Source organism: Callorhinchus milii, unplaced genomic scaffold (genome assembly GCF_018977255.1).
Source record: "Callorhinchus milii isolate IMCB2004 unplaced genomic scaffold, IMCB_Cmil_1.0 Scaffold4, whole genome shotgun sequence".
In the NCBI taxonomy this organism is placed as follows: Eukaryota; Metazoa; Chordata; class Chondrichthyes; order Chimaeriformes; family Callorhinchidae; genus Callorhinchus; species Callorhinchus milii.
In genome coordinates, this window is record NW_024704745.1 from 19,849,387 (window position 1) to 19,862,716 (window position 13,330).

Below are 13,330 nucleotides of genomic sequence, written 5' to 3' on the forward strand. Positions count from 1 at the left end.
TGAAGAATGCAGATGGGATCTCTGTTTAAAGTCTCATCCATAGGATGGCATCTGTAACAATGTAGGGATTTACCCAGTGCTGCCCTCGACTGTCAACATGACTATGAGGTCCAGACAGAATGTGGAATTTGGACCACTCTGATCCAGGTGAGAGTGCTACCAACTGGGTCAAGCTGACACCTGAAAGTCATGTTGGGGGAGGGAGAATATTATACCCATGGGCACATGATAATTCTATTCTTACAAATGTATCTTTTCAACTGCATGATTATCATATCATACTTCACAATTGTCACCCTATAGTCTGGATTGAGTTACCTGATCTCAACGAGGGTAGCAGTTTGAGTATTAGCCTTGATCTCCCAGGGTTGGGGATGAGAAGATAAATCAGATATTATCTAGACTGTATGACTCTCCTGTGATCGAATAACGTGTCAATACTTGCTGTCTAGATCACACAGGAAATATAGGCGAGGGTCCAAAAGGCTACCAGGGCCCATGTAACCATTCCCCAATTAGAAGGGAAACAAGTCAGTCAAAATACCTTCACTAGCAGAAGAACAGGTCAGAAGATTAGGAGAAGCATTGGTTAGAGGAGAAAAGCTAGTGACAGATCCTGCTTCGTAGAAGGGCACAATTCACAGGGATTGTAAAGCATCATATGGAACACAGGTAAAAAAACAGTAGTACCCTGAGATTTTAAATCCAGAACCTCTGACTGAGAGGTGAGGGCGCTACCAACTGAGTCAGGCTGTCATCTTGAAATATGAGGTTCTCGCACTGTGGCTAAGTGTAAGAATCACAAGTAAAGTAGAAAGCTAATCATCACTTCTTAGTCAATAGTTTTCGGCAAGTATGTGTTAGTTCCAAGCGTTCTGGGATGCTACCCTGCATGAGAGGCACTATATAAAGTTGTTTTTATTGTCAGTTCTGAGGGGTACAGAATAGCAAAGAATGGAGGGTATGTAATTGTATTTCATAATTGGTCTGCTAAGCTGCAATAATTACGTGCTCTTGGCCAACCTATTATTTCATAAATTATATTCATTTAAATTTCAATCTTTTGCAGGTTTCCTGATTACTTTGTTCTCTTCCCACTGTAAAGTTTTACCTTTCATGATTTAGCATCTAAATTGAAATCAGCTCTCTGGGACACCCTCCCGATGTGAAAGGCGCTCTATAAATGTAATTTTGTTGTTGTTGTTGTAATCACTCCCCCATTATGCCATTCGCAAGTAGGTGGGTACAAGATGTAGGCATATCAGTTAATGACTCTGCATTGAATGGATGACTCACAGCACTGAGCTAATGCAAATAAACCTATGCTCTAGAGTTTAGTGCTTAATGAGTATTCCAAGCATTGTTCACGACCAAAGTTTAGTTCAACTTCTTTTGGATCAGTAGAAGGCGGGATTAAAATACAAATAGTTTTAGGTCTTCATCACTCTACTTCTCATACCTCTCGATCAATTTCTTCTCCAAATACCTATCTAATTCCCTCTTCAATTTGCTGACACCCAAAGAACCATTTCAAATCTCTTGTATCACATATTCTACACAACTCATTTTATCACCTGAGCAAAAATTCTGGTAAGTTTCTCTAAGGAAAAACAAGCAACCTTTGATTGCCTGTGTGAGATTGTGTCCTAAGTTATTGATTTTGATCTAAAATGCTGTACACTGTCCAGCACCTTGAGGTGTCCTCCCAACGTGAAAGGTGCTATACAAATGTAATCTTGTTGTTGTTATTGTATGTGTTTCCCACATCTTCCCAAATATCACAAGTTCATGGTTACAACAGCTCATAAAACCTCTTGTTCCACAGCTCATGGAATTATTTCTAGTTGTGTGTTTTCTTAAGATTTGTCAATCCTGTCAATAACCACATTTATAACCAGTCCCCAAACTGCATTCCAACCACTTGGTGATGGACAAACAATGGTCTCTGAATACGGTAAATATTCCATAAAACCTTGCATAGTTTAAAGAGAGTGCAGGAGTTTCCACATCCCATAGTTGAGAGCATATTGTTCTTTATTTGCCAGCAATGTACTAGTACATCATCGTGGCTATTTATCTCAATGTTTAAAAATCACGTCGGAACCGTTTCACGTTGGGAGACATCCAAATGCAGTGTTGTTGCATCTGTGTGCTGTTAGTCACAGGAACCTATATGCCCGGTCATATTGAATAGATATTTTTGATGGTTCACTTTCACACCAAAAATAATATTAGTGGTTCAGGCAGACACCAGTACTGGAGGAATAGACCTGATGCCATTGATTCTTACCTGTTTGCACAGTAACAAGAGTGAAGAGGAGAACTGCAATGAAGAAGGAAATTCGAACTTTAAAAATCACCCAGCAAATTGAGCTGTAGCTCCGTGCTGCACAGGAAATCATTCTGCAAAGGACAAATCAATACAAACTGTAACATACCGACTGAAGTGAATAACCTTGGAATCTACTGACTTAAAACCTCAGCTTAGTTAAGAAAGAATGAGAAGGAATGTTCATTTTTATAGTGTCTTTTCACATTGAAACACCTGAAAGCATTTTGCAGATAATTACTGTCAAGTTTACATACAAAATGCATTCTCTACACTTTATAGTAAATCCTGTGAAGCGCTTTGAGACGTCTTCACGATGTGATAAAGTGTTATGTTAAAGGCAAGGATTATTATTAAGTGTAGTAACTCTTCTGTTTTACTATCACTCTCATCTTTTATAATAATAATAATACAAACAGGATAATCAACTGTAACTATATATGTAACTAATATTATCATAAAAAATCAAATAGATTGTATATGTAATATTATTGATGTGGCTATCCCAAGACATTACAATGTGAAAAATAAGAACTAGAGAAAATCAGGAAATATATTGATCTACAAATTGAATGCGGACATATATGGCAAAGTAAAACAAACATAGCCTATAATTATTGGTGCAACTGGGACTGTTAATAAGATTATTCATAGGTGGCTTGACAAAATTCCTTGTGCACAAATATCAACCTCCTGCAAACATGTAGCTATTTTTGGAAGCTTGTATACATATATTAGAAGAGTAACATCCATTCATATTTAAAATGGCAATGTTTTGGGTCTGGCTGACCCATCACTGAAAAGCATTTAGAAATTACCTCTACAGAGTGATTTAAACTGAAATAACATAATAATAAAAATCCTTGCATTTGATACAGTGCCTTATCATGTCGTTGAGACACCTCAAAGCGCTTCACATAATATACCGTAAAGTGGATTTGACTGTGTATTTTGTAGGCGAAAAGCAAAAAGAATAGAACTGTATGGGTTTGAGCCCTACATGAGCACTTAATCTAACCTGATCACCATTACAACATTAAGGGAATGCTACATTATTGTACAACACAATACCAATTACATATTTACATTTCATAATCGGGAGGATGTTCCAAGGCGCGGGACAGTCTAGGGCTTGCACCTGCATTAGTGCTGGGAGACTCCCCGTAGGTAGAGCTCAGCAGAAGAACTGGTAAACCAAGGTCTGATTTGCCTGTTCTAACTGTTTGGGTGTACATTTAAGATCTCGTGGCACTACTGTGAAGAGGATGAGCGAGTTCCCTGTGGAGTGACTCAATCCCCGACCGGTTATGGGACACTGCTGAGTGCAATTGACGGCCGCATTTCGCCCGGAAAATACAGTCAATCCGCAGTCAATCCACTTTACAGTATATCCTGTGAAGCGTTTTGAGACGTCTCAACGGCACGATAAGGCGCTATATCAAATTACAAGGATTATTATCAGTATTATTATCAGTAAGCTCAGAGCACATACTTTTCGCTGTTGCTGTAAAACTGTCAAAAGACCGTAGGAGACAAATCAGGGGCAATGGGCACAGTTTGGTACGGTTTGATCAATGCAACATCCCTTTGCTGTACACTTGCTGGATGATGGGGGGGTGGGGGGGGGGTTGCTGGATCTTTATTAACAGACAGGAACCAGGAGGAAAATCCAACCCATTTTAGGGTCCAACTGCAGCAAGTTACCAGGTGATGGATCACACTCAGCCTTACCTGTCCAGGGGGTCTCAGGCTGGGGTCTTGCAGGTTGGAAAACTCATGCTTTGCCCTGACGGGAGCTGCTGCAGGAGCCGGTGGTTGATTTCTTTGCATCTGTCCTGGAGTGTCCACCCCACCCCAACCCCCAAAAAAACATATGCACTCAAGTTTCCCAAAGACAATTAAAAAGAATTTTTCTTTTTTTAAAAAAAAACCCAAAAGCCTGGGCTGGGCAGAGTGGGGGAGACTCCTCGGCTCGACTTTCTTTTCCACTTGTGGGTTTCGTGCGATCGGATCCGAAGACTGATCCGAGTGATGGAGTGAGTGCAGTCAGAGCTTTCTTTAGTTAAGTCCCTGTGTCGGAAGGCAACGGATTAGATCTGTTCGTTTCAGGAGGTTTGAGGATCCTTCTCTCTCTCTCTCTCTGTCTCTCTGTGAGTCTCTGCGATTCGCGAGTGAAACAGCAATAACCTCATTCCAGCCTCGCCTTTTTGCAAACGTCAGGTATTTATTTCAGAGGCTTTTGCCAACAAACACACCTCCGCAATCACTTCTTTCCTTCCTTCCTTCCTTCCTTCCTTCCACTCTCTCCCGAGTGGGAGCAATGTGAGAGCCACCGGGAGGCTGAGGCTCCCACACTGCAGGGACACACCGTGACAGAGAGGGAAGGAGACTGCAAACTTCATCGCGGGGCACGATGTCAGTAGCACAAAAAGATTATTTTTTGTCAAACAGCAAGACTCGTAAAAACAGGTTCTTTCTCCCTCCCTTTATTATTTCCCTTTCCCCCTTCCCCTTATTATTTCCTTTCCCCCTTCCCCTTATTATTTCCCTTTCCCCCTTCCCCTTATTATTTCCCTTCCCCTTCCCCTTATTATTTCCCTTCCCCTTATTATTTCCCTTTCCCCCTTCCCCTTATTATTTCCCTTTCCCCCTTCCCCTTATTATTTCCCTTTCCCCCTTCCCCTTATTATTTCCCTTTCCCCCTTCCCCTTATTATTTCCCCTTCCCCTTATTATTTCCTTCCCCCTTCCCCTTATTATTTCCCTTTCCCCCTTCCCCTATTATTTCCCTTTCCCCTTCCCCTTATTATTTCCCTTTCCCCCTTCCCCTTATTATTTCCCTTTCCCCTTCCCCTATTATTTCCTTTCCCCCTTCCCCTTATTATTTCCCCTTCCCCTTATTATTTCCCTTTCCCCTTCCCCTTATTATTTCCCCTTCCCCTATTATTTCCCTTTCCCCCTTCCCCTTATTATTTCCCTTTCCCCCTTCCCCTTATTATTTCCCCTTCCCCTTATTATTTCCCTTTCCCCCTTCCCCTTATTATTTCCCTTTCCCCCTTCCCCTTATTATTTCCCTTTCCCCCTTCCCCTTATTATTTCCCTTTCCCCTTCCCCTTATTATTTCCCTTTCCCCCTTCCCCCTATTATTTCCCTTTCCCCCTTCCCCTTATTATTTCCCTTTCCCCCTCCCAAGGACTGGGTCTCACTCGCAGTCCTCTCACAAGCTTGCCGCACGAATATTGGTGTCTCATTTATGTTACTTCTTAAAATGATTCCATAAGAATTCCAGTCCATCCACAACTTCACGCCAGAAATAGATAATATAATAATCCTTGCATTTGGTATAACAATTTTTTACATCATCAAATATGTCTAAAAAGTGCTTCACGGGATGCATTGTGAAGTGGCTCTGTATTTATAGACAAACACAGCAGTCAATTCATACACAGCAACACGCCACAAAGAGTCACAAAGTAGATGACCAATTTTTCATCTGGAAGATTTTTGACGAGGACACCTTACCCTTGTCTTTTCGAACCGTGCGACGGAATCTTTAGTGCACACGTTCTTTAAGATCTGATTTAACATCTGATCTGCAGGACAGTATCTCTGAGAATGCTGTGCTCTGGCAGCACTGCATTGTAGTGTCAGCCAAGACTGTGAGTTCAAAATCCCAATGTGGTATTTGAAGAGCGTGCTGCCAACTGAGCCAGGCTGACACCTGATTATGTCAGACTGGTGATTCTACAGGTTGGCATGACATCATGGCATGATGTTGGAGACTTAATTTGCACAACTTAAAAAATACTACAAATTAGATCCAATAGCTTACGTTTCTAATGTTTTCTGTTGAGAAATAAAATTAACGATCAGCAAAGTAAATCTGTAAAGTGAGAGTAATTACGATGAATTAAGTTTTGGCATTATAAGTGCTAAAAAAGGCCAAATTTACTTATTCCTTCACCATGTCTTCAGATGAATTTAAATGTACTGATACTTTGTAAAATAAAAAGATGTACAGTAGGAAAGAGGCTCCTATCCCATGTAATAGCATAATCATGATTTCTGAAGGTGTATTTTAATTCAAAGAATTCAGCATATTCTGAAATGCTGTTACTTTCCATTTTAATTATTTTTGTATGCTCCCTTTACTCATCCCCTCCTGAAGGCTATGACTCTTACTGGGGTACTTTTCCACGGGAACTCTGGTACATAATTGAAGCAGCCTCTGTAATCCATGTCAGATGGCTATTGATCTGTAGGGAGGGGGAAGGTGGGTGAGATAAGATGTCACAGCAAAGCCCAATTCTCAGACATTGTACACATATGTGCACTTCCAGCAGTAGTCATTTGTTAGCAGAGCCAACAACCCAAGGTATCAAAGCCCCTCATAATTTTTAAGACCTATGTCAGGTTTTCCCCTCAACCTTCTATGTTCTACTGTAGTGAAAATAGGCTCAGTTCTTCCAGTCTCTGCACATACGTCAAACTATTCATCCTTGGCATCATCCTGATAAATCTGCATTCTTTCTATTGCCCTGACATCCTTCCCAAAGTGCGGTGACCACAGTAGTCTGAACACAAAACTGAACACGGTGGTCTAACTGTGGTTTAACAATGATTTATATCCTAACAATATATTGTGGGACATTGCTGGGGTGTTGTGTTTGCCTTGCCTGAAAAAACAATGATTATTTTCAAGTGATTACTTTGAAATCTATCAACAAGATAAAGTGCAATAAAATGCAACTTCTTTCTTCTTGGGTGGTGAGGTCATTTATAATACAATCTTGAATTAAATCAAGTAACTCCAACACAGATCACACATCACAGATCAAACCAATGACTGTGTGGTGCTGTATCATATTATGTGCAGCTTTTGAAGCTATCAATGAGCTCATTGATGTTATAGTATTAATTCACTGTTGGATATTCACCAGCATTGTGTTAAATGTGCACTAAGATGATAGTAATTTTGTCAGCCAGATATGTGCAGTTTTTGAAGCTATCAATGAGCTCATTGATGTTATAGTATTAATTCACTGTTGGATATTCACCAGCATTGTGTTAAATGTGCACTAAGATGATAGTAATTTTGTCAGCCAGATTCAGTTGGTAGCACACCGCTCTGAGTCAGAAGGTTGTGGGTTCAAGCCCCACCTTGGGACTTTGAATTTCATCGTCTTGAATGATACTTCAGTGCAGTGCTGGAAGAGCGTTGTATTGTCTTCCTACAAATGTACAGTTGCTGGTAATTACATAGTCAGACATTCATCTACAAATATACAATCTTCTTAAAGATTGCTGTTTTTTTCCTACCTCTCCTGGGCTCATAGATGTTGACAACTGATTTGACAATGTGTTTGGCCATGGATTATAGAGATTGTTCATGCACATATGGAGGAGCTTCTGATTTCAACCAAATACTGTGTAATATATTCAACTGCAGTTCAATGTAAGATATAAGGTTAGAAAGATGTTCTTGAGTGGTTTTGATTGTTTTGCTTTTGAGGGACAGTGAGAAACATTACAGAACCTTTCCTTAGGAGATGAAATTGAATGGCCAAAGTTGAGATGCGGCAGATTAAACACAACCCTTGCAAAGTAAGTTCTTGATCGGCTGAATGGCCTTGTCTTATTTCATACTTTTTAATCCTTTTTAAAAAATTCATTTGATACAATTTCTGTTCATTTCATTCTGAAAACCTTTCTAAATAGAGAGATCTTTCTTACAACACAATGTTTTTCGTTGTTTGTTTTACATTTCTGCAATCCATCTGTTTTTCTGTACTACTTTCCCGCCTTGCATTACTCACTCTAGTGAACAACAATTCTTGAGGGAACCACAAGATATCCTAGTTAAGATTCAAAGGTCTTGCAGGGTAATCAGGAAGTCAGCCAATTGCATTGTGTATTTGGATATTTGATACCCCAAATAAGCTTGTAAATATATGGAGTGTTTTGTGGACTTTTCTCACATATCCCACTATAATATTACCGAAACTATACCTTGTGACTTAAATAACTCTAATAAAGATCACTGCAATCTGAAGTCAACAACTGAAATAAAAGCTTGTTCTTGAAAGCAGAGAAGTTTGTGCCATGACAACTGTCAACAAAATAATGGCAAAACATTTCATTAAAGGCATTTGAAACTGAAAGACTATAGTGGGAGCTCCGCCTTTCATTTCTTGTGCTTTATTCATCTTGCAGATGTTACCATGTTTTATTTGAGAGTACTTTTCGACTAACAATGGTAACCTGGGGAGACACTAAAACTGCCCATTTATTTTCGCTGTCTCAGGTGACCTTTCCCTGAACCAGAATCAGCTGCTTGGAGACAGATAGACAAGGGAGACAATGTCCGGGGGCTAATACCAGGATGCAAGGAGGAGGCAAAATCTCTAATGCTGTTCACTGGTTCATATAAAGAGTAAAATATTCCTATTGATGTGTAGTGATCATTCTCAACCAGCACCAATAGAAAACATTGTGCCCCCACCCACATAATCTTCAAATTCATCAGCTCATGTGCTCATCCGCAGCCTTTAAACAGGATGTGCTTTGCACTAATATGTGTATACTTTGCTTCATATATAACATTGGGTTCTAATATATGGCATCTCTTAAATGGATTCTTTTATAACTAGAAGTTGCAAACAGGCAACCATATTATTGCGCAGAAGTGTAATGATAATGATATTAATAATAATAATCCTCGCTTTTGATAGCTTTTCACATTGGCACTACACCTCAAAGAGCTTCACAGGTGTTACAGTAAAGTGTAGCGACTGTGTATTTTGAAGGCAAACACAGCAGTCAACATTTGCACACCAATGCCCCAAGTACAGCCGTGAAGTGAATGACTAATTTTATCTGGGTGATGATAAGCATATCATGCGGTCGAGCAGGAACTCAGCTCCAACATATCGGGAAGTAGATTGTGAAGCTCTCATACATCAATATTATACAGTACTGGATCCCAGAAAGATACCCAATTTGAGACTAAATCATTAGGATTCTTATAAGAAATGCTGCAAATTAGATCCCAGCGTCAACTTAATTGTGGCAGTTCACGGAAATCTTTGGTTTGCTATTAGTATGTAGGAGTTTATCATAATAATAATAATAATAGTTTACAGTAATTCAATGATTAAATGCTGATGCGCTCACATCTGATATCCTGAGGATGTTTTAGGAGGTAAAAAATCAGGGAAGAGTTCAGTATATATTTAATAATAATCCTTGCTTTTGAAATAGTGCCTTATCACATCATTAAAATGTCTCAAAGCACTTCATAGTAATTACTGTAAAGTGTAGTGATGTTTAGTCATATTTCTGTTATTTTTGTTCTTTGCCTTTGATAGTTCTACTGCCAATTCAGACAGAAATTCACACAGCCAGATTAGCAATACTTTGCTTGTATTAAGTTGCAAAGTACAGCCTTTAATTGATTAATACCATAGTTGGTGTCTCCTGTTTCCTGTGAGCACTCTCTCCCCCTTCCCTTCCCACCCCATTGATCCAGGCGCCATTTATATAAATACAGTCTCTGACCTTAAAGCTCACATTTCCCATCCAGATTAATGAAACCAAAGTCAGGCTCAGCATTTAACTAAGATCAGATGTCAGTAAATATTCAAGCGATGTGAGATAAGACTAAGAAAGACATGTATTAATTAACCCTTTACCCTTAACTGAAAATAAAGCTTATTAGTTTATCAGTAGATAAGACACATATCACAGTGAAAATTATGGTCCATGTGTTTTAATTTCAAGATAGCTATGGATTAAAAAAAATTCCTATAACCCATGAAAGAAATGTGAGGACTCCTTAAGCTTTTTTGTATTTTGTGCAAACAGTACCAAATACATTGTCAAATTGGCAGAGAAATATTGAATGGAGAAATAATCAAGTAATACTGAATAGGATAGAAAAAGTAAACTCAGAATAATACTTTCAGATAAGATAAGGCAGCTAAGCAAAAGCACACAGCTTGTGAAGGGCAATTTTAGGACCAATGCTATTTCTTTACACAGAGGCTAATCAACAGGTGAAACAGGATTAGCAAGAAGGATGCTAGGGCACAAGATGAATTTAAGAAACAGCTTGATGCTGTAAATATAATGGAAAGATGCTAGATTTAGTAACCTGGAATAGTAATAATCCTTGCATTGGATATAGCAATTTTCAAGCCAAAGGTTTGGGAGGGACATCTCAAAGTAAGATTTGTAGTGTGCAGTGACTGCAATCCAAAAAGAGAAGGAAGTTTTTCCATCCTGTAGCTGTGATTAGAGCACTCGTCTCGCAAGTGAGAGACCTGGGTTCGATTTTCAGCAGGGCAAAACCTTGGGCAAGTTTCCTTACTTCACATTCCTGATAATAATCCCTCAAGAAAAAAAGAAAATAATAATTTGGTCAATCAATCCACAACTGTTTGTGGGATACTGCTGTGTGCAAATGGTTCCCGTGTTTCGCCCACAAATATTCAGTCAATTCACTTTACAGTATATTCTGTGAAGCACTTTGAGATGTGTAGAAGACATGAAAAGTGCTATATCAAATGCAAGGATTGTTATTATTATTATCACTCAAAACAGGGTTTTGCCTCCCAGGCAGGTCACCAATTGCAACAGATCTGGCTTTTCATTATCACAATAGAAAGTTACCAAATAAAATGTGAATTTAAAAGTTTGCATTTTGGTTAATGCAGCATCTATTGCAGCTTGAGTCTAGCTGTCAACATCATAAACATTTAGAGTAACCTACAAAAACAGTCACCGCACCTGACAGGAATTACATAAACAACAATGTCACTGGTACTACACATGCATTCACCTGAAGCCAGAAAGAAAAGAGAGAACTTATGTTTTTATAGTACTGTATCGCATCCAACATTTTAAAGTACTTCACAGGCAATTACAGCGAAATGTATTCTTGTAGCCAAAAGCAGAAGCCAAACACACTAGTATTGGTGAGGTTAATTAAGCACAATAACAGGTTACCAGGAAGAGTGGTTGACAAAAATTTACAAAGAATATACAGCACAGAAACAGACCACTCGGACCAACCAGTCCATTTTTTTATTTTTTGGGTTAGCCGGGTGTCTGACACATGCAGAAACCCATTACCTTGCTTAAGAGTATCCAAACCAAAGTGAGATTACCATGGAAATCCCAGAGCTAGATTGTTGGGATAGAATGCGCACTCTCTGTCTAAAGGGATGCATCCTGCTTACCTAATTCTAGAAACGATTAGATGTAGGTTGGCAAGAGCCAAGGCTTGGGGACTCCAAAGTGGGGCACTGCTGGAGTCTAAAACGCATAGCTTGCCGTTGATATTGCTGACTTGCAAGCGTTCCTGCTGCTTGTCCAGCTAGGACCCGTTAAGTCTTTGGCTTGCAGGGTTAACAGGAGCTGAGTGGAATGACTTCCTGCCCCCAGTGACTGGTCTGCCCTTCCAGATCCATGCCAGTGTTTATACTCCACACAAGTCTCCACCCACTCCTTACTCCCTCCTATATCCTTCTATTCCCCTTACCATAATGTGAAGGTCTAGCTTACTCTTGAATGCATCTATGTCATCTGCAGTAGATATACCATCTATAGTATAGTGATTGAGGCCAGCTTGATGTTGTGATACGAAGATAAAGGGGGGGTATTCTGGAAGGATCATCTGAACCAATCTTGTAATCTTGTAAAGTGAATGGCCAATTAATCTAAAGGATTGTTGGCCAGGACACTTTCTTTTATGGTAGCATGCTATAGTGGGATCTTTGCCAAAACTATTCTTTTGAAAATACTAAGTAGCATATTGGACGATGAGAGTCCAATATGTACACTGGACTCTCATCATCTCAACACGAGCCTCAATCTTTGTGCAGCAGCAAACACAGGCTGAGACCAGCATTAAACCATCCTAAATCTGATGAGTTTTCAAATGAACAAAACCCATTACATTTTTAACACATCTGGTGGGTGATGTGATTAGTGAAGGAGATTGTGACTTCTACAGTTCAGGTTGAAGTACAGAATGGGAACTATCTTTTAGAAATCAGTTTGCTGGCAAACCTGGAAGAAGTTGCCTTTGGCATTCCATATGCTCTTTCTGTTTAAACCTGGAGAAAAATCTCCAAGTGCAAATCTAAAACAAGCACATCTTTTTAAGGAGATGCAAAATAGTTGAAATGGGTATTATTTCACTGGGGTTTCTAAATGCACAATTGCCAGAAAAAAATGTTGATTATTCAAATGTATGCTTATCTGACCTGTTCCTTTCTGATGCTTTGTTAGTTGTCACTGTTACCTGATATTAATACAATATAAAGGTTTCATGGAGGCTATGAAAGTGTTCAGGATGTTTTAGGGCTCAACGGTAATGATGCCTGGAAAACATCAATAGTTCCTTTTAATTCTTAATGGCTTTGGTATGACAACTGCTTTTTTTTTGTGTTGAATTCATTCATAGATGCAGGCTGGCACGAATGACCTTGACTGTGTCCGGATCATATTCCACAGCCCAGGAAAAAGCACAGCAACACTAATGCCAAAGTATTAACAATCTAAAGTATTACAATCTAAACCTGTTTTGGTCAGCCTTCCAGAATACCCTCCATACTGTCTTCCCATCATAGCATCAAGCAGGCTTCAGCCACTCTTTCTGGTAATCTTTACACCATATCCTCATAAGTTAGACTTACACACAACCTCTATGTTTAATAATACATCTTTTATTTGGTATAGCACCAAAACATCTCAAAATGCTTCAAAGAAAATTACTTTCCAGTGTAGCAATTTGACTATTTGTATTTGTCAGTTAATTTTCTCAGGACAACAGCCCACAAACAACTATGAAGTGAATGATCAATTTACCTGAAAGATTGTTGGTTAGGATACCAGGAGAAAATCCCCATTGAATTACCAGCAGTAGTATTAAACTTATAATTCCATTCATAACTCTGATTAGTTCAGAAATACAGTACAATGGGAAGAAGCACTTATA